Source organism: Crocodylus porosus, unplaced genomic scaffold, assembly GCF_001723895.1.
Source record: "Crocodylus porosus isolate Cpor-Errol unplaced genomic scaffold, CroPor_comp1, whole genome shotgun sequence".
NCBI classification, from domain to species: domain Eukaryota; kingdom Metazoa; phylum Chordata; order Crocodylia; family Crocodylidae; genus Crocodylus; species Crocodylus porosus.
In genome coordinates, this window is record NW_017728909.1 from 66882485 (window position 1) to 66905999 (window position 23515).

The window sequence follows — 23515 nt, forward strand, 5'->3', positions numbered from 1 at the left end:
CCGACTTACCGGCCAGATGCTACTCTCCAAGCTGCTGGGCTGCATTCCTGGTTATGGGCATGTTGTGGCTGTGTGCATGCATTGGTAGACTAATCCATAGGTGTTAACCTCACCATCACCTTTTCATTATTTGAAGGCTATTATCGCAGCACCATGGCCAGCTCCTTGTTATCCATGCCCTGATCCTGGCCCTCCCCATCAAGGAATGGCTAATCATTGACTATTCTCTTGGAAAGACTGTATTCTAAAGAAGTCCAGAACATCCTCATCAAAAGCAGAAAAAAGTGTCAGGACACTGTCTGTCTTGTAAAATAGAAGAGCTTTTCAGTATAGGTTCTAACAATCTAGTTCCTCATTCAAGTGCACATCCAGGTTTTGCAGTATTTATTGTATTTAAAGGATTTTGGACTATCTAGTGTGTGCAGTTACAGTCTATTTAGCTGCATCATTCAGGTGATTCACTGTACTCATCCTACAGTGGGAAGATTTCTTAAATTGTCAGTTTGTGATATCATGGGCTCTAACCATAGTTCTTTCTTGATGCAGATAACCACTGCTTGGACCTATGCTTTCTGTTCTCTTCTGCATAAGTGTTCATGCTTATGCAGAAGTGCATACTTATGCAACACATATTCTCTTCTGAATAAGTGTTTCAGGCATTTATGACTGCTCTGCCAAAGGAAATGTTTCCCAAGGAAATGTGGAACAGATCCTGTTCAACCAGTTAAGTGCCTAAATGCGATCCTATTCTACCTTGCTTGAGTCCCTAAAACATTGTTGACACCTTTGTAATGCATTGAATGCATCTACACATGTGCTTAACTGTGTAGTAGAATAATCTGCTGCAGTATAAATTGTCAGTCTACACATGTGATGCTATTCAACCCCAGCAAACTAATTTTTGAGACTGTAAGGTAGTACTGTTGGGAATCTTACTATCTTATGGCAGCAAAAATAGCCCCCTAAACATACATGTAAACACTGACTCAGGCATAAATTATGTCCAGGCAGCAGGGGCACAGGCCCCTGCTTGCTGCCTAGCCACACAGCTCCATTCTTTGGGTGCACTCCTGTCCCAGCCAGCCCCTCTGCTTCCCAACACCATGACCTCAAGCCCTGAGGCTGACCCCCAAGCCTGCTGCCAGCCCAGGACCTGCTGCAGTCCCAGGTATACATGTAGATACTGTACCTGGGAGCTATTAACTCTGGCGTGAACTGCATTGGAGTTTCACACTGCACTAATTGAACATGTAAATGCACCCACTGACACCTTAACCTTAAGACTAAGTTACAAAAAGCAGTGAGGAGTGCCCTCTTGCTGCTTGTATTCATGGGTTTTCAGGGACCCAAGCAACTTGGAACAGGATCGCACTTTAGGCATCTAAAGAGCAGATGGCTTCTGGCCAGGGTCTGTTTCAGGTTGCGTCCAAAGTCATTTTAGATTTTCATTTGAATCAGAAAATTGCTATCAATCAACTGTAAAGATATGTGACAGTTTTATTCATTAGATTTTGCAGAGCCATATCCCTTTCTGCTGATAGGCTGCCTCACCAAGGCTTTTCATTTTACATGTAGAAAAAATGAAATGATAAGCAGCAGTATCAGATCAGCAAATATCCAACTAGTTTACATCTTGCATAAACAATTTCTACATTATAGCTAACAAACCCTTAGTAACACCTGCATATTGTAGTAGAGCACAGGCTGTTTTGGCAGCTTGTATAAAAAAAAGTTCCTGTAATGGGCATGTGGGTCTTTGCTACTTAGTTTTAAAGAAATCTATATCTACAGTTGGGGCTTTTCAGTCTCATACACTTTGGCAAGACGGTCCTTCATTCACTGCTCCAATGGACTTCACTTGCATTAGAATATATGTGGCTGCATACATAGGGTATGTCTTTACTGCATCTATAGCACTTGTGGAAAGTTCACAAAGATATGTACCTAGAAATGGAATTCTGATGCATTCAGGATATTCCTCACTGGTGTTTGTAAGATCACTATCCCTAGTGAATGAGATATGTGCCGCCGCTGCTTTAAGACAGGGTTTGGTTCATGCACAGCAGAAGTGAGTTGAACCATAAGTGATGTTTTTAAAAAGTGCTATAGCCCTCAAGTCCATAACTCCCCAGATCTCCACATCTTTGGAGAAGTTGTCATCAGTATTCTGCTTTGAAAGAACTGCTTGTTGGAGGTGTCAAAAACCCTTTAATGCCCTTATCTGAGAGCATCAGGAGGTACTGAGGTCATGCATATCTAACACAGCTGATAGCACAAATCTGACTTGGGTGCACACAAACCTACTGAGGAATCTGTATGTGCATAATGCATTTCAAAAAACCTGTGATTACTATGCAGATCTGTAACTGTCATTTGCCCACCCAGCAGCAACATCCATCATTCAGCTGCATCTAACAGAGATGCACTTGGCTCATTGTGCTGAAATCCGCATCAATCAAATAGTTAAGAAGAATGACACTTGCCCTTAGGCAGAGTGCTCACCCTCTTGAGACACAGAGGGCAGTTCAGAACTCCTAGCTGTTGTATTATGCTGTCTGTTTGATGACTTAGAAAGATGGTGCTTCATCAATTTGCATTCAGTTCACTTTTTGAAGGGATACAGACTTTGTTGTTTTTTCCCCCTCAAATGAATGTTTAGGTGCCTAATTAGCATCTGTTTCTGAATAGCAATGCTTTCCTGAATTGGAGCCTTAAATCTGAGAATACTGTCCTATGGTATGGGGTAGATTCTACACCAAATTCTTGATATGCAGAAAATAAAAGCTGTTACCGAAGGTAAATGCAGATAAGAAATGTTCTTAGACTTGTAGATATAACCATCACACTGTTTACCTGCTTGAATAATTGATTTTAATTTGTTACCTTGACAACTAGTCCTCCTTTAGTTTAGGCGGAAGGAGGAAAAAATCCTTAAACTCATTTTAATGTAAGCTCCAAGGAAAAGATGGTTAAAATAGGCTGTCTGAAAAAAAATAACAACTTGTTAATGATAAAATGTGTTGCTCCTTATTTCACTATTTAAACAGAAATTGTTTTGCTTCCCATCTGTCATCAGTGGCTAGGAAATTCAAATGTTTTTGCTCACTCTCAAACACTGTAAATATTGTTCTGCCCATTTGTTTCAGTTGCTAACTTATTTAAACCTCCAGCATTGTTCTAAAACACTATCTTTTGTATTTATTTTTCAAAGTGCTCTTGTTTGGGTTAGTTCTATTCACTTTTCAAATCATGAATGACCAAAATTCTGATTTAAAGCTGGAAGATGCGAAATTAGAATATGTCTTTCCTGAGTCAAAATCCAGCCACCTCCTTTTGCTGCACTGCAGTTGTCACTACTCTGTCACATCAGCTTCTGCTCTGAGTTGAAATGACATTATCACTCTCTATAGTGTAGCCACTACATTGAATACACTGTACAATGAAGCACAAGACTTCCCTTGAATGCAAAAAGCCAGAGTGCCATTCTGTTCAAACACTGAGGATTACCTTTTGTTTCTTTTTTTTGCAGTGAAAAAACAGCTGAGTTTTGAATAACACGCATGGCATTTTTGTTTAATGGAGAAGTTCAATAAAAGTGACCCTGTACGTACCATAAAAACTTCATTTCTCCAGCTTAAATATGCAGGCATTTTGTCTCTCTAAATCTGGCTAAATGAGAGGTAAAGCAGTCTGAGACTTCTATTTCATAAATTCTTTAGGTGGATTGTGTTAGTAGAACGCAACAAATTGACAACCTTGCAAACCTCTGCGTAGAAAGGACCAGCGGCAGCTTCCCACAACTATATCATAACTGAAGGAACCATTTCTAAGGGTGAGCAGGTGGTTTAAGCACCATAAATATCAAAGAACCTTGTCTGCCAGTCTCTGGCTTTCATTTTGAGATCATCAACCAGTGTGCTATTGGATGTGTTTGGTGGTTTCCTCTTGACAAGAAAAAATTGTCTACACAGCAAACTAGTCCAGGGTAGCCAAACTCAGTTTGCCTATATGTAGCCACAAGCAGGCATCAGATAATAAAATTCCCATTGTTTGTCTAGTCTTGATTTGATCTGGTAAGTTACCCATGAAGGGCTTTATATGTCTTTACCAGTCTCTGATAAATTAAGTTCCTTCTTTTTTTCAAGTTTAGTTAGGATAGATTGTCCTATCTATACAAACATAGCATGCAGAGGGAATAAACTTTTTAGTTACACAAGTGATATGTTTCTGTTAACGTCAAAATAACTGTGTCACCCACAGCATTGCAGTATTCTCAGTATTGTAACCTTGCCAGCTGATTATCATGTAAGCACTGATTCAGTAAAGCACTGAAGCAGGTATTTACTTCTCACTGAAGTCAATTGGATTTAAGCACATGCTTAACATCTCTGCTCAGTTTCACAGAATTGTAGGTCACACTAATGGAATGACCACTTGCAAAGAGAATTCATCTGGAATTACCCTATGTAATTCTAACAGTTCTTGTTTTGTTGGAAAACATCTGCATATGGAGATGTGGGGCAGTAGACACAATAGCATTGCACTTTTATTCATTAGATTTGATATTTAGGAAGCCAAGTTGAAACTGAATTTTAAAAAACTAAATAAAATTGGCATTTTAACCTATATTGGATCACTGTATTTAAATGAAAACATGAAATGTACAGATTTCAGAGGACCCCCCAAAGCTGCATTTAATAAATCTGTATGTACAATGATGATCAGCAAGATGAAGGCTCTTATATGCTCCTGTAGGAGATAAATATTGTAGGAGCTAGTCACTCAACTTTAAAATAGGATAATTTTGTACGTAACTCCCATATGTTACACAGAAAATTCAAGCACATGAAGTTTTAAGCTTAGGGCTAAAATATTTACCTTAGTACTTTTTAGATCTTTGATTTCTTCAAGAATGTTTAATGTCCTGAAGTTCGTAAAGATCATCTCTTAATATATGTACCAAAATAGTAGGGGCACCGACACAAGTGATGGTTCATCATGTGATTGGGCCCCTGAAGTGCTGTACAGCCATGCACTGATGGAAGTGCATGCTGCAGTGCCTAAAAAATGCCCAATTGTGTGACAATCTGAACCCTCATTACATGAGGGTTCAAATGAAGGTACTCCAAAGCGGAGCCCTTCATTAACATCTGTCAGTGCACACCAGGAGCAGGGCTGGGCTGAAGCAGCTCAGTCCCACCCCCAGTGCTGTCTTCAGAATGGGATGAGAGGAAGGGAGTGGAGGGAGTTTGATCTGGGGTTTGCCCAGGAGGGTGGGACAAGTGGATTGGAACCCCTCCCCGCCAGGCAGTGAGGCTCCAATCCACCCACCCCACCCTCTAGTGAAGGCTGGGCAAACCCCAGACCGAGCTCCCTCTTCTCCTTTTGTCCCTTCTCATTCTGAAAACAGCACTGGAGCTGGGAAGGGAGTTGGGCCTAGGGGAGAGCAGCTGCAGATACTCAGCTGCTCCAAACTGGAGCTCGATCTCCCATCACCCGGACCCACCCAACATCTGTTGAATCAAGGCAAACACTAACTCATGGCATTTCCTGCAACGTGCTATGAGTTACAGCAGGGAGCTGCACATCTGGCAGCACCCTAGGTGGAAGTACTGATGCAAAAATATATATTAAAGGCTCATGGGCCAGAAGGGAACCTATCACCTATTTTCGAAAGGGGAAAAGTAGATGCTTTATTTCTCTTGTAATGTCTGGGGTGCCCCAAAAAGAGGCTGTGTATGTTTTTAGTTCCCACTTTTTCTTTTTGCTTCATGTCTGAAACCTTTTGCAGTGTGTCATTTCTAATTCCATCTTTGCTGATAAAATACAGTCTCTGACAAACAGCTAGAGCTTGAAATAAGTGCCCCAACAGCAAACAATCATATTAACTTCCCTGAAAGTGGCTGGAATTAAATATTGAAGAGGAAGACCTCATTAAAGCCATCAGGGAGAAAATTGAATAGGACACTGGTATGCTGCATCTAATATATTGGGAAACCGAGAATTCTGAATTTGTTCTAGGGAACAAACTATTCAGCACCAGGAACCAATATTTAAAGTATATTTCAGGTGGAAAGGAGGAGGAGAAAATTATTTTGACCAGACGCAGATATAATCCATTTGACATGCTCTGTGGAAACTATTTCCATTTAGTTGTTCTGGGATGAAGGTAAAATTGTAATAAGATTGTTCAATAGACACAGGTATTTTAACAAAAGCAATGTAATAACAGGATCTAAGTATGTTTAAGTATTTATAATCGTTTCAAAATTCAAGATTTGAAAGCATTTAGATACAGTGGGTCCATAACAATGAAGAACATTTACATGCATTAGAAAATACAGTAGCATGTTTCAAATAAGTTATATACCTAGATTTCCAGAGCACCTTAGAGACATTCTCTTGTACACCATGGTATGCCTTTCTGAAGCTGAACAAACTATTTCATACTTGGAATAAACATTGCTTGGTTATTTGATTTAATATACCACCCTTACCTATATCTACGTATAAAAAAAGACTTAGGGGCCAGATTTGGTAATGTGAAAGTGATGCTGTAGCAATGATGGTCCAGGAAATATGCAAAAGCAAGAATTTTAGTGGGTGATATCTTTTATTGGACCAGCTGCCTGGTTGGGGTACTCAGACAAGCTTTTGGGTGCCACATTACACTTCTGAAAGCTTGTCTAAATATATTACCCACTAAAATCCTTGCCTGAAGGGCCAGGTTTTATTTCTCCTGTAAGACGGCTAAATCATTTTCATTGCTAGCCCAACAAGTCTGAGCCCATCAAGATGCCTAGCTCTCCTATTATCTCAATGAAGAGTCATAGCTTTCTCATTCTGGCAATGGGCAGCAAGCAGTCGTATGTGACTCTAGGGGACAATCCTTTTCCGCCCAAGTAGATTCCACGTTTTCCATTCCCTCCGAGGGCAGCCTTATGCATGGCTATCATTGTACATCTGACAGACAGCAATATTGGAGTCAAGAGCATGGACTCATCTGGTTCTGGGGGTGCACATCTTCTGCTCAGTAGCCTAGGGGTTAGGTCACTTTGCCAGGAAGTGGGACCTAGATCCTAGGTCCACTTCTGACTACGGTACTCGTATCCACTGTTTCCCAATTCTCAGGAAAGAGCCCTACCCATCAGCCAATAGACAGCATACTGCATGGATTCCTTGCAGTGGCACCAATGCCCCCACCTCCTGCTTGGGTGTGTTGATCCAGTGGCTCTCTGGGCCTCACTAGCCATGCCACACTGCCCTGCCCCCAGAAACAGGGGCAGGAGTCTAAAGCCAGAGAAAGGAAGCAGTGCATGGAGACCCAAGCATGAGCCCATGGGTCAGAAGTTAACCTCTCGTGGGCAGCATGCATCTCACAAGCTGTAAACTGGACAGCCCTTGCTTTGTATTATAATGAATTGTCAGCTCACTGATGATATTAATTCCATGATAAATGTTGTAATTATTTAGTTTTCCAATTGTAGTTTTATATTTCCTATTATAGTCCTCTTAGTCAACTGCCATCGGGATGTGAAAGCAGGCAATGAAATTTAATGAGCGTAGTATGCATTGACATAGCCAACATTGTTTTCTTTGAGTGTCATTTGATTCTTTTGCCTATAATGAAAACCTTTATTTTTACTAATGTATAACTATAAAAAAATTAAGTGGAAAAACGTGAACTCATGATGGTACTGTACTGTTTTTATAAGAAAGTCAAGTGGCTTAAATGCACTGTAAATGTTCACTTTTGTTCTGTTTTATGTAGAGTGCCTGCACTGTGTGATTTATATACAGCCTATAAAGAAACAAGACTAATGTACCTAAGTAAAAGCACAAAAAAGCTACAACTCAACCTTACTGATTTTAAAATTTAAAGAACCATATTCTGTCTATTACTGCACTTCAGAAACACAGAGAACCCTTCATTAAAGTAGGGTCAATCAAACTATACAGCTATGAATTATAAAGAAACAATTCTCTTAGGAAATCATGCCTTTTTCAGAGAAGATCAATGGATTTTCTTAGGTAAGATTGTAAATGGCAGATTTGCAACTTACAAAGCAACCACGCTGTCAAATAAATTATTTAAACACTATCATCTTGACTTTTACAGCCAAATAAACTGTGTTAGTACTCACATTCCCTGAACATAGGAGCCACAGATTTATCTTTTCTCCATCTATGAATAAGAAGTCAGCTTTTTAATTTGGCAAATGAATCGCATGGGTTGGTTTATATTATTTATTCCAAGCAAACATCATATTCTTTAGGAAAGCACAAAACTCTTGCATGATGGAGGCTCTGTTGAACAGTTAACAAAGTTTGGAGTGTACAAAATGCAAAGATGTTTGTCTATTGGAAGCCTAATTATATATGTGTACAATCAGGTTAATTCAATCTGTATGATATTTTAAATATATATAACGCAGATATGTTGACAGTGCATTTTCTCTCTCTCACAATAGGTTCAGAAGCAAACACTTAAGCTAAAATTGTTACAATGTGGTTTACGTGAATAAGTTTAATAGTGCAAAGCAGCAAAAAGGAAAAAAGCTCTGCTGACTTACATTACAGGAGGGTTTAGCCTGTGATTTTGACTTGCCACTGGTGTAGGATCAAATATAAGGTCTCTCTCGCTGATGGAGATTTACAGCTTGTAAATTCTTTTTCTAGCTGATGGGGGGCTAGTGATATGCCTTGCCAAAATAACACAATGGGAAAGTCATAAAAGTTTCAAGATGCTGAGAAACATCCTCAAATAGTTTCCAAGTGCTCTCACAGGTTGAGTTAAACCTTTCATAAAATTGCAGTAGGTGGAGGTGTTCAATCTACTTTACTTTGTGGCTTGTCTGTATATGCCCAGGTTGTATCTCAGGGCAGTGATACTCAGTAATGTGTTTTGGGGAGTCAATGAAATTTTTAATATACACAGATGGAATTCAGCAAAGTAGGTCAATCATAAATGGCATGATGGAGATACAGATCTTTCCTTTCTCTGTACCGCTGCACTATGCTTTGGTACTTTATAAAGCATTTCTAACATCCTGTGCTGTAAGTCAAATTCATTTTGTTAGCAAAATGGGATAGCATTTTTTCTTTTTATATACTGCTGTTTAATAATCTAAATATTATCACTAGTTTGAACCCCTTGAATAAATCATATTGATTCCTTAACTTTCCAATGTGATGGGAAACTAAGTGAACAGTAGGCATTCTTCCTCTTCACTCTGGAGTATAAATGTGTTGCAGGTGAGTTGCTGAAGTATGAAAGTGTAAAAATAGTGCTTTGAGCTTGATGTAATTATTATTACTGAGGCATCTACTTTTCAAAAACTTGCTAGACTACTCTGTCCTCCAGTTCTGTGGTTTAATTATAAGACCATCCTTTTTCACCTACAAGTTAGGTTTGAAGAACTAATACTGGAGAAATCGGTTGTGCTCTAACTGAGCTTTTAGTTATGAATGTTCAGAATGTAGTTATTTTAGGGCCACAATAAGAGTGGATCTGTGGTAAAAAAAGAAAAAAAAGAAAACTAAATAATTTTATAGAATTCATTTTTATTGAAACTTGATTTTTTTCTTGCAAATCTGATATTACTTTGATTTATTTCAGTAGTGGCCAAATCTAACTAGTGTGGCGCTATACTAATATATTGTCTAATAGATACAAAAGGATGTGTAAAGATATATATGTCATTTATTTTGGAAAAACTGACTGTTGTTTTCTATTTTCTTTCAAACTGGTTTGAGTTATATGTTTTTCTTGCTGAAATATGCTAGATTTTAAGGTTTATTCTGATTGTGTACGTCTTTGTGAGCCATCCATCTCTTCACACAGAGACTGCCATGTTTTCAGTGGTGGCGGGAATCACAAATGACCAATCTGCTGTGGGAATTCTTCCCAAATGACCAATTCTGCTTTGGGAGTCTCTTTGGGAAGAACATTTGTCATAATCCTACCCACTCCTTTCCACAATTATGAGTAATTAGACTGCATGTTTAATTTTCAAAATGGATCCTGTTTCCTCTCCTTTTCTCAACCCCTGAAGAGACCTATCAAGCAGAGAAAGCATGAGGCTTCTGCATCTTTAAAGTTGTACCCTGGCTAACTTAGAATCACAGAAACATAAGCTTAGATGGGGCCTTAGGAGTCATCTAGTCCAAGCCCATGCATGAATCCAGGATGCTTTGTTCCTAAACTATCCTGGTGAAATGCTGATGCACCCTCTTCTTGAAAATCTGCAATGAAGGAGATTCTATAGCTTTCCTGGGAAACTTGTACCATTGTCCTCCTGCTCTGACAACAGGGATGATTTTTTCCCCGGACTTGTTGCATTTTAGCCCCATTGCTTTGTGTCCTGCCCTCTAAAGTGAGGTACAGCAGTTGTTCTTCCTCTTTTTTATGGCTTTGATCTCATACAAGTCAGCTGATGACGAATTCTTTGGACTGAGTATTCAAGAGTTGAAGTACCCAAAGCCAAAGGCCCCGGTTACAAACCATTGCTATAGCCTTACATAACTATTAGAAAGGAAGAACTTCTGTCTCAAAATTAGGAGGGCACTCAGTAGCTCCGCAACATATGAATGTCAGAGACTCATTTTTCCTGGGTATACCCTTGGTGATTTCATTATTAAATAAACATATAATCTCATTCTTAATTTGAATATAACAGATTGCAACAGTCTCATTTAATGCACTATAGGAAACATATGCTATCAGTACCATGTAGGCAGTGAGCAATTAGTTCTACATGCTTGGTTTTATTTCAGACAAAGATGTAATTTCTATACATGTAATTATGATTCACATGGGGATGATTTTTTTCTCGTGCCATACACTGTCATCTCAGAGTGAAAATATCTATATTTTGTTCCTGCCTAAAAAAAAACAGCAAAGGAAAAAGGCAAAAGAAACCCATTTAGAATATTAAAATAACAATTGACAAATGACAACAGTAAAACTGAGGCAACAACAATAAAATGAATGAGCATTGCAAAAACAATGACTGTACCTTACATTTTCAAAGCAGCAAACAAGTGTTAGCCATTTTTCCTATAAATTAACAGATCACTCAAATTTAGTCTTAATACTTTTTACAGGAGATCTCATCATTACTCCTTCTCCCCATGTCTTATACCTCCTTGTTTCTCTTCTCCTGTACCCTACCTTCTCCTTTCTCACCAATTAGCCAAACTTCAACTCTTCCTTTCCCCTAACCATTCACATCTCATCAGTGCCTTGCACTCTCCATCCTTTTCCTCTTAGGGCTTGTCTATCCCATGGCAGTGGCACATACTGGCATCAGAAAGCCCAGAGTATTTCCTCCTTAACTGTTTCCTCCCTCTAGCTACTGCAGTCCGTGCAATTTATTAACTGGCCCCAATTCACTGAAGTGACATATATGCTAAAGCCCAAGGAAACTAGCAACCCCTCAAGGCATTAAACTGCCACATAATACCCCATCTTATCTATGTGAACATCAGCGTGTCATATTGTTGAAAGCTTTGAGTCTTTTATCCCTTTTGAGTATATAAATGACAGTGTAAATCTGCACTGTACTATTAACTTTCAAATAAAGAATCCTTCCCCTCTAAACCTACCCAGATTGAGCTAATTAGAGTCCTTCATGAAATGTATTTCTTCTAGAACTTTTTTATTTGAATCTGGGTCTTACACTGTATATGACAAGTTTTGGTTTGTGAAAGAAACAACTGATATCACAGCTGGGTAGATACAATAGTGCAATACAGTGGTGAAATACCATTTGGATTCCAAAGAGTTGTTCAGGTTGATTATGTTCACACCTTTTTATTCAGTAATAAACAGATATGCAAGAGAATACAGTTCTCTTCCCCTAAATATTTATGTCCTGGCTGTTTTCCACACACATTTATTTTAATATGAATGAGTGAAGTTTTAGCAGCTTAGGTCATTAAAGCCACCAAAAAGCAATGGCAGACAAGGAGGTGCTGCTCCAAACATGACACTTGTTTCTTCAGTTATCTCTGCCCCAAGTATCTGCCAAACCTCATTTAGCTGCACAAAGCTAAGGTAATTTGAATGACTGAAACAGCTCTTTGATACCGTTGATCTATCTAATTCGTGTTTGTAATTCTGGAATAATTCTAAGCGTTTTCATGTATTATGAAAATGGTTCAGTCTTGTACAAGTTCAGACTTGAAGGTTCTACCTCCTTGTGTATAACAGGCCAGATAACTTCTGTGAAGAAATTCTTTTCTGACATAGAACATATCTTTTAGAAAAAAAAAACAACAACCCATAATTGCCAAAAACTTCAAGTTATGAGTATTTCCACCGTAAGTTTTGGGATGTCATTTACCAGGGGTTAAATATCCATATTATGAAAAATGACTCTTTATTTTTCAGCTTCTAATTACGTACGTTGTTGTATCTCTCCTGGAGGGACTGACATTTCTGTTCCCAATGTACGTACTCAGAGCCTATAATCAAATTACTCTTTAATCTTCTTTTCAATAAACCAAGGAGACTGAGCGCCTTGGACCTTTCACTGGAAGGCATGTTTTCTAGTCCTTTAAACATTCTTGTGGCTCTTCTCCATGACCCTTCTCTGCATCTTACCAACTTCTTTTTGAAGTGTAGACAGCAGAATGGGCCACAGTATTCTGGTATAGGTTGCAGCAGGGCAAGACAGAGATGTAATATGCCCTCTCTTTTCCTACTCTGTCTTTCCCCATCTTAGACATCCGTTACTTCCAGTCACTCCATTCTTATTAGTAGGCCCTACATTCTTTATTCCCAGATGTCTCATTTTATCTTTGGATGTTTTAAGCATACTGGTTGCTTGTACTGTATCTGCTTTACCAAGGCATTAAGGTTGTTGTCCGTCAATGATCAGTCCTTTTCATTAGCTACCATTCTCTTGCTATTTTTCTCAACTACAAACTGTCGCAGTATTTTATTTTATATTTACTTTTCTGATAAAGTTGTTAAATTGTGTAAATCCAAGAACCAGTCTATGGATGACCCCATTAAAAAACAAACCCACTTAACCAACTTTTAATACTGTTTTAAAAAAGCAGTTATTTAGTTTTTAATCCTTTTAATGTATGCTGGGTTTAATTTCTTATTCAACTTCTTGTAAGGTAGTACATCTAGTGGCATGCAGACGTTATGCATATTATAACAACGTTTGGATATCTCTCCTCCCTTCAACTCTCTTTTTTCTATCATTTGAGGATGTCTTGTACTTAGGATCAAATCTTACAGACACTTACTACCAGTTGTTGTACTTTAATATTATAAGTAGCATCAAGAGACATGATAAGGTTTCATAGGTGTCAGTCAGGGTGTAATTTAATGAGGAAGAAATGAGATCACACAGGTGTATCAGAAAGTTAATTTGATTTTATGAACATTTATTGCTGCTTTTGATGCATGAATAGAAAAGTATCCAAGCTTGGCATGTACAGTTCAGCCTGAGGGTACAAGTTTACCAGTTAGGAAGATATAAATGCGCAGCTCATATTCCAGTTAGACTAGTGCAGATTTTTGCACACATATAACTTGTGCATGCAAACACCAGATGTTCCTGTATCTGATTTTATGCTTGTGCATGTCTTTACTTCATTTTGTCTGATGAAGTGAGATGAACACAAATATTTGTATATGCATACCTGTGAAAAGCTGGTCCTACATATAAAAATTGGGTTAAATATGCAGCAACCTTAGTATTGTAAATGTTAGAATACCTTCTATGGCTATTAGAAAAAAATAACTCTGCTTTATAAAACAGTATATATTTTTGTCTTTCCCAACAGTGGTCTGAGGGATCAATGGTATATCTCTATATATACATGTATTCAAACTATGACTTGTTCATGGCATGGCATGTTGATGGTTTCCTATATGTTTGTACACTACCTAATATGTTGGCGTTCATGTCTAGGTTGTTCACTTATTATATAATGAAATAATAATTGTATTTAATAATGTATTTGCATATTTATTTAAGTAGACAAATTCTCTCTGTATATGTGTGACAGAGATTTGTTTTGTTAAAATTATTATATGAAATCTCCTAAGATTTCCCTTGGACAGATCAATTTTCAGATAGGTCTTTCATGTTATAATATGGAAGCATATTTTTCTAAAGTATGATTATTGTTTAAATAATTGGAAATGCCACACTGTGTGCAATCATTTTGTTATCTAGCTTTCCAGAAAGTAGTTTTGGCATTGTAGTACTTTATGTGAATCCACTGTGATCAGTAATGCATTGTGCTTGTCTGCTCTTTAGCAGCTTGTCTAACTCCTGTGATCTCCCTAAGGTGAACACCGGTTCCATTCTCTGAGTAGGCATGGGGCATGGTAAAAATCAATATGTTTAGAAAGGCTGATTCTCCCAAGAGAGTGAAAGTATCACCTTTGTGACACATGGAGTCTTTTGAAAAGCGGAAGGCTATTCTCAAACAGACGCTCTTGAGTCTCAGGCAGTTGGTAGCATGCCAGCACTTAAAACCAAAAGAACATTGTGTTTCAGGAGAAAAAAAAATCACATCAACCTTGAACCAGGCCTTCCATGCCCTCTACATGGTAAACATGGGTAGATCTAGGATTTTGAAAAGTGAGGTGCAGATGGTGTGGTGCATCATCATATATAACACAGTATCTATTTTTTCCTTCTTTTTAGTATTCTAGGGGCCTGGGGTTAGGTTAAAAATCAAAGCAAAATCAAATATAACTTTATTGGAATTTTCAGTCATTTGCTATATAATAAATTATGTATAGAAAAACCCACAACAAACTATGGAAAATCAAAATATGTTGTTTCATTAGTCCTGCAGTCATTAGAATTAAATGGACATCTCTTTATCAGAGTCATATAACAAAATCTTGCCTTGAGCATCTTGGCAGTGCATCCAGTTCTTCCCTGAAAGTTATTTCCATACCTGAGTTAATGTTCATTTGAGTTAGTGTTTCCACATCTGAGTTAATGGGGAAAACAGACATCATCTTTCTCCTGTGACAAGGCTTTTTACCCTGGGATCCTAAAGACTTACAAATCTAGGGCACCTATATATGCACAGCAAGGCTGCTCCAATGTACTATAATTATAGCGTGTTGGAGCAGATTTGATTAGTCAAGTCGGCTGGAGTGTGGTAATTACCACGCTCCCACAGACTTCAGTGTGACATGTATCAGCATGTCTGCACTGAAAAATGATGGCAGGGTGCTTTAACTGGCTTTTGGAGCTGGTTTAATTAATGCACCCCCACACATACTACTGGCACAGGTGTATGAACACCCCCATTGTCCCACTTAAAGTACCTGTAGGTAAAAACAGGGACTGTTTTTAAGTTATTGAGTCTGATTATCTTGGGCTTTCATGCAGATCAAAACAGGGACAGGGACAATCATTACATATATAAGCTTGAATGTTAACTTGAATTAGCCTCAGTTGTCCTGGGAAATAGTGTTGCAGATACTTTACAGGTCCTTCAAATGATACAACGGGCTTGTACTTCCGTCAGATCCCAGGTTGAAAAGCTTTGTCCAGAGAGAAACCTCACATCTGTTTTTACCAGAAGATATTTTTCCCCTGGGACAAAGGCAAATTTGCTAATTCAAGTTAATTACTTTTCATTCCAGGGATTCCTGTGAAGGGCTCTTTAAGTAGTGCTTGAATAGAAATGCTGCTGCTACTGCCACTGCTACTACCAGATAGTTGGTTTAGAACTTTGGGTGGACAGGAATTAAAAGGGGGACTTACCAGCACACAAAAGTGCTTTTAGTTAGGTCCTGAAGCCGCTGTGGTATTTAACAGGTTAATAAATGATCTGAAAAGAAACATATTCATTGCTGATAAAAAAAAATGTAGGTGTTACAAAAACAGGGCTAGTAAATAATAAAAAAGGATAGGTCATTGACACAGAAGAGTCTGAGTACACCACGTACACAAAATATGTGTCAATATGGCCAAGTTACGTCAGACATCTAGGAACAAAGAACAATTGCCCTACTTACAGAAAGGTTAGAAAAAGGCCTCAAAAATGATGAAAGGACTAGAAAACATACCTTATAGTAAAAGACTCAAAGAAAATCTAGTTAATCAAAGAGAAGGTTAGAAGCTGATTTGATCACAGTCTATCAGTATGGGGAACAAAAATGTGATTAATAGACAGCTCTTATTGCAGACAAAGCTGTACAAGATCTAACAACTGAATTTGACAGTAGACAAATTTAGACTAGAAATAATTTGGAGATTTTGAAAGGACAAGGTAATTAAGCACTAGAACGGTCTGGCAAAGGCACTGCTATATGCCATTCTATCCCCAGTGATGGAAACTTTTAAATGAGAAGTGGATTTTTTTTTCCTAGTACTGTATTCTGGTTCATATAAGGATTAATTCAGGGGGGTTGTATCATGCAGGAGTGCTGACTTGATGATCAAAAGAGCCCCTTTTGGCTTTCTAATTGTCCACAAATGCTGTCAAAGGCCGTGTTCAAAGGAGCATGGACATTTGGTTCCCAGTGGCACACCTTGTGCTGCTGCTATTTGTCCCTGGGGAACATCTGTGCCATGCACACTATGGCACATGGCAGGTTACCCCAGTGGGGTAGGGGAGGCTGCAGTCAGCAACTGTGCTGATCCCAGTAGCTTTACCTGGCGTGCTGGAGGCCAGGGAATCTGCAGCTGCACCACTCCTACAGCTGGGAGCCTATCTCTAGCTGGCCAGACTCCAATTTTGGGTGGCATGGACTACTGCCATGTGCACTAGCACTACATGCATTACTGCTCTTTTTTCTGTGCAGGTTTTTTTTACTCCTGCAAGATAGCAGCACGGGGAACATCTGAATGTGTGGTGTGTGGCGCCCCAGATAGATCTGCGGCATCACATACAGCAAGGCTGTGCTCCTCTGGACATGGCCAAAGTGTTACAGACATTCTTGCAAGTCTTCCAAATGTTCCTGCAAAGTAGGTAAGCATTTTCATCTTCATTTACTCTATTAAAAATCTGAAACAAAGGGAAGGCTTGAAGGTTCTTCCATATGTAAATCCAGTGGTATAATTGGGCAAGTCTGCACCTTGGGTGGCAGCAGTGCATGTAACAGTAGCAGCTGGACAGCAGGGTGGTGACTGCTATTTTTGTGCCCTTGTTCCCCCTCTCCCCAAATCAGTGACTGCCCGGTTGCCCAAGTCACCTTATTTAGTTACTCTTTATTAAAGTCAACTGGCAGGACTGACCATGGATTAATGTTGGTCAAAATATTTCAAACAGAAAAGTTGCCCAGCAGAAAATATAGTTTTGTTGAAAAAAATTTTTCTGTGGGAAAGGGTTGATTTTATCAGTTTGGTTTATTTTTTCTCAGTGGGCACATCTACATGTGCATTAATGCACCATTGTTACTTACTGTGCATCGACTTTAATACAGATACCGGGTACAAATGCAATGTGCAGTAACGGGTGCTGTTGCACAAGAGCACCTACGCATGGTCTTTTAGTGATGCTAATAAACAGTAAAATTAAATCTTTTGCTATGATGCACTAATGAGCACTAGAATTAATCTACTGAGCAGTCAGCATCTCATGTAGACATGCCCACCAAGTCTGAGATACAAATTTCCTTTCAATTCAGCCCTTGGAAACTAGTGTTTTTGCTTTGTTTTCTTTTGTAATGCCAATTAAAAATAATTCTATATAATTAAATACAGAATCTTTTGCCCCAAATAGTTATTTCCATTTGACATGTTATTTTACTTATAATTTTGATTCAGACTGAACATTTCCATTCTGATTTGATACTTTTGCCAAAACAACTAATCATATTGAACTTCTTTTTTGCCACAAAATATTCATTTTGAAATACCATTTCCAAGACATTTTTTCCCGTGATGCTTTTTAATATTTCATTTATTCCTACAATTTAGGAGAAAATAAATCTCAAAAGAGTGGAATATTCCAGAAAAAAAAAATTACCTTGGCCACTGCACCACCATTCCTTTTCTTATTTTTTCAAACTGCATTCCTGCCTAAAATACTGCAGATACAGAACTTTGAATATTTTTTCTAGTTGTACCACGGACTTACATTACTTTAAATACATTTTATATTTTGCTAGCCTAAGTACCAAAAAGCTTGACCCTTTAGCCCTTATAAGCAGATTTTCAAAGGAGCCCAAGACTATAGTTTCAAGGGCTCAGCACAGCTCAGAGGCAGTTTTCTAAAAACAGCTCCCTTCCACTTAGGCACTAGGTTTTCAAAGATGTTCAGCTCCCATTGTGATCCTGCTGGTCGGATTTTTGACAGATTTATAAAGCAGTTCCTCCTCTTCTAAAAGAACAGCCTGGTGTACCACATAACAGCTTTTGCATCCAAAAATACAGACTCTTTGTAATTTAAGGTGTACCAGTAGGTATCCTTAAAAATGTGTTAGATAGGACTCCTAACCACTAACAAAAATGAAGCTAAACAATTAAGCAAAGCCTGCACAGATCAAAAATAGGATTTTTAAATAGTTGTTGCCCTTCCCCAACTTCCATCTCTCTGTTATACTGCTTTATGATGGATGATGTGACAAAGGCTCTTCACTAATTTCTAAATCCTGAATAGTCAATATGAGTACACCTAATATCTATACAATACTATTGCAGTGTTGGCCCTTTAAGTGACTAACCACAGTCTGGAAAAGAAGAGTGACTGCTGGTATTTTTTTTCTATATGTATTTACATATTTATACACATAAAGAAATGCAGAATCTTTCATGAACAGATTTTTTCCTTTAATTGATTTTTGCTTCTTTGTTTAATCATCCATTTTGGTGATCTCATCATTTCCATGTTTGCTCAAACTTCTTTTCTGACTTTGCCCAGCTTTTTTTTTTTTTTTACCAACCCTATCCTTTTCCTCTTTCAAAAGAGGAAATATATATTGTTTAATCACTGAAGTTCTGCTTTTGTAAGAGCTAGTATTTGGCTGCATTATTATAATTTGTAATGCAACTATTATTCATTTAAGGATACAGTCGAGGCTCTAAAAACCACAAACATAATCTTACTATGTCCAGTATCAAAGAAAGAATAAAACCGATTTAGTACTTGGATGAGTGATTTCTAAAGCAGCCACTGAGAAGATAGCTGAGGGAGTGACTGCTGATGAACACCTAAGCCCATGTTCATAGGATCCTAGGAAAGGAATGCTGGAAGGGACTTCAGGAGGTCATTCAGTCTAGTCCACTGCTCATCTAAACCATCCCAATCAAGTATCTTGTCTAATCTGCTCTTAGAAACAGTCAAAGAGATAGAAGGATGGAGATTTGATAACCAATGGTAGTTTATTCCAAAGTTTAACCATCTTTGAAGTAGAAAATGTCTCCTAATCTCCAATATAAATTTCCTCTGCTGGTGTTTGAACCCATTGTTCCTAGCCCAGTCCCCTAGTAATAAGAGTCTTTTCCCATCCTTTTTATAAGGTCTCTTCAGATGGTCAAAGTCTGCTATCAAATTCCCCCTCAGCCTTCTCTTCACCAGATTAAGAGTATGCGCAGATATTCACAGGACCCAGTCTACAAACATATGATTTACTTTAAGCTGTGTGATCATAGATTGGGTACCTCTTGTGCACATGTTCACTGATTCCTGAAACTCTGATGAGAATGCAATCTAAACAAGTCAGAGTGTTGGGGGAGGAGTGGGCAGGAGTAGGGAGCTATCATTTTTTTCATTAAAAAACTGGAGGACTGTGGCGTTGACACTTACACAGTCAAATGGGTAACTAATTGGCTAGAGGGCCACACCCAGAGAGTGGTAGTGGATGGGTCCTATTTGACCTGGAGGGATGTGGGCAGTGGGGTTTCACAGGGGTTGGTCCTTGGGCCCGCACTGTTCAACAACTTCATCAGCGACTTGGACGAGGGGATAAAAAGCACCCTGTTCAAATTCACAGACAACACTAAGATGTGGGGGGAAGTGGGCATGCTAGAAGGGAGGAATAAGCTGCAGTCGGACCTAGAGAGGTTACAGCAGCGGGCGGATGAGAACAGGATGGGTTTTAACTCTGACAAGTGCAAGGTGATGCACCTGGCGGAAAAAAACAAGCAGCACATCTATAGCCTGAGGAACTCCCTTCTCATTAGTGCAGAGGCAGAAAAGGATCTTGGAGTCATCATCGATGCCAAAATGAATATGGGGTGACAGTGTGAGGAAGCAGTCAGGAAGGCCAACCGTACCCTGTCATGCATCCACAGATGCATCTCACGCAGGTCCAAGGAGGTGATCCTCCCCCTCTGTGCGACATTGGTCAGGCCGCAGCTGGAGTACTGCATCCAGTTCTGGGTGCCACATTTCAGGAGGGACATGGACAACGTGAAGAGGGTCCAGAGGAGGGCCACCCACATGATCAGGGGTCAGCAAGCAGGCCCTACGAGGAGAGGATAAGGGACCTGAATCCAGTCAACCTCCACAAGAGAAGGCTGAGGGGGGATCTAGTGGCTGTTTACAAGCTAGTGTAGTAGTAAATTTAGTCGGGCTTCTGGCCTACTTGAGTAGGAAAACAGACAAAGACCAGAAGAGCTGATACTGCTTATTTCAGTTACATATTCTGAGATAAGGAATCCTGCATGCCTTATTACCCCGTACACAGATGTCCAATTAAGTAAACTTGTTTTGGTTTCTCCAAGGTCGTATTTTTTTTTCTCTTTATCTGTCTTAAGTATAAATATGCTTGAAAACTTAGAAAGGAGGATTCCTTTGAAACAGACAAGTTGGTGATTCCCCTTGCTGTCTGGAATTTTCCCTATGATCACAGTATAGCCCTAAAAAAAGCAAAGCTGGCTCTGTCAGTTCTGATTCAGCCACAACACGAAGTTTGATTTCTTCCACAATTTGGTGCCGTGACTTGGATAGAGATATCCAGAGTGATCAGTTGGGACACAGACATCTCTTCAATGAAGCCGTGGTGCCAAACCAAGGTAAGAGACCTTTTGAAATCTCTGTTGGGGCTTTTCAGTGAGAGGCTGTCTCTGTGTCTTCCTGATTCACTGTTTGAGGCTCACCCTATCCAAACTTTTTTCTGCCAGAATTGTCAGACCCACTGTGTAAATAGTAACTGTGAGTAGAAAAAGTTAAGGTTAAATACTCTGTGTTGCTGTTGTCAATGAAAGTATTTCCCCATGTGAATTGAGTTAAGTTCTGTAAAGAACTATGAGGTCTCTCAGAGGCCAGGAGTGGAAACCTTTTGCAGCTGCCCTGATGACAACAGATTTATTCTGTGTACTCTTCGAAAGCAAGAGTGCAAGGTGGAAACTCTTAGAGTGTGAGTGTTTTCCACTATAATCCCTGACCAAGGCCGAGACTAAAGAAATGCTCTTGAACCTCGTGCCTCAATGCAGAAATTCCTTTGTGTGAATTGAGGCTATGAACTGAGAAATATGAGCCACTGACCAGGTCTGAGACTAAGGTTGGGTTCAGCCGCCCCAAGACTGTCTGGAAGGGCAGTTTTGAATGCAAGGGGGCCCAACTGGAACCTCGTGACCCAGTGGACAGGTTTACTCTTTCCCCGCCGTCAGAAATGAGCCATGTCTAACCATGAGTAACTGCATTGTGTGCTGTTATTGCAGTGGAGTCTTGTCTTTCGACATTAGCCACAGCATCTCTGTGCCACTAGCAAATCTCACAACCTGACCGGACACCCTGAATAAGCCATTCCTGTATGAAAGACCTGTGTGAATTGAGTTTAAAGATATGGGGAGCGGAAAGTCTAAAGACATACCTGCTCCACCAAAAGGGACTTCAGCATTGTACATGTACGCACACTATGGCGATAAAAGTTGTAAGTTTCTAGACAAATGGAATTGGTATACCAGAGATGATTTTAGCCAGCAGTTTCCCCTGGAGGGAACATTTGATTTAAGTAAAATTGTTCATCTCCACAGAGATCTTGAGTTAAGAGGTAGTGATATACCACAGATTCAGTGGGACACGTTTTTTGATTGGTATGAAGAAGCTTTCAAAAGACGTCAAGAATATCAAGGTCAGAGTCTTAAGGACTCCCAAGAGAAACTGAAATCTCAGATAAAGGAATTAGAAAAGTGCACTAAAAGGGGCCCCCCCATCAATAGTACCATCAACACCAAAACAACTTTATCCACAAATAACTGAGAATGAATCTTCCTCCGTTGGCAGACTTCCCTCTTCATGGCCATCCGTCCTGATCTTTGCAGCTGCCGCCACTTTTATCTTCACCGGCTGGCATTCTCCACTGACGTCACCGGCCGGCCACAGCTGTATAAAAAGCCGACTCACAAGCCATGCGGCTTTCCCCAGCACGTCGATTCCTGCTGCTGGTAGTTTTTTGGGGTCACCCCAGCCCCTGGGACAGTCTGGTACCCAGTATGGTCCGGCCCCTTCTTTAAAATCTAAAAAGACTCAACTTCCAGGGCAAGGTCCAAATGGGGAAACAATCACAGTCCCTGTCTCCTGGACCCCAGGAGATCTCCTAAACCTTGTTAAACAATTTCCCAACATCAGGGAGGAACCCCAGAAATTTAGAGATGAATTGGAAACTGTAATCCATTGTTATAATCCAAAATGGGCAGATTTGCACAAATTAATGAGAGGTGTTCTGCCCTCTGAGGTCCACAACCACCTCATTGCACAGGCTACTTGGCCTACTCAAGACCCCGGAATAGGAGATCACTTAGCAGATGCCTGAAGATGCCTCCTTGAGGCTGTACTTAAAATTTGCCCCAGGAAAACTGAGTGGGCCAAAATACATAACTGTAAACAAAATAAAGGAGAATCCCCAGCAGAATACATGGACTGCTTGAAACTAGTATTGGAAAGACATTCTGGTATTGAAAATGCAGCTGAAACTATCCCAGAAGCAGTTGCTTCCACTTTTGTCCATGGCCTTCTTTCTAAAGTCCAGGAACAGTTGTGCACAATTGCTGTAGGCTGGCAGACTAAGCCACTTGCAGAACTAGTCACCATTGGAAATCATTGTACAACCTGCCAGGAAAAGAAAAAGGAATCCATGGAAACTAAACTAATGTCATTACAATTACAGACTTTAGGCAGGGGCAGAAGCCGAGGTTTCCATCAAGGACAGTTCAGAGGCAGGGGATGTGGTCATGAGATGGGTTGAGGAGGATTTCAGTCCCAAAATAATGACAGTTGTCATTATTGTGGCCAACCAGGACACTGGAAGGCTCAATGTCCTCACTGGCCTGGCCAGCTGGGGATGACGTTTAACCTGCCACCACCTCCTTTCACTCAATTCTCTGTCCCAAATCAGGGAGCCTCCTGTTAGGCCAGCCAGAGGAATAGTAACATCATCACAGCCCCATTTCTCCCACTTAACCAAGATGATCCCTTCGTTTCCTGCGTGATAAATGGCGTCTCTACAAAATGTTTAGTAGACACCGGTGCAAGCCGCTCTACTCTTCAAGCCGAAGAATTTTCCACAACTTCCCTTTCCTCTGTTGTTATAAACGCTGTAGGAATTTCAAATCAAATAGTTCCTCATCCT

General features: G+C 39.6%; 1 long non-coding RNA gene across 1 annotated transcript; it reads left to right on the plus strand.

The window, feature by feature from the left end:
* Positions 1-1737: 1737 nt before the first annotated feature.
* On the plus strand, positions 1738-22696 carry LOC109308142. The gene is made up of 3 exons (XR_002100499.1): positions 1738-1748; positions 6533-6542; positions 22603-22696. It is a non-coding gene; the product is annotated as an uncharacterized LOC109308142 (long non-coding RNA).
* The last annotated feature ends 819 nt before the right edge of the window (positions 22697-23515 follow it).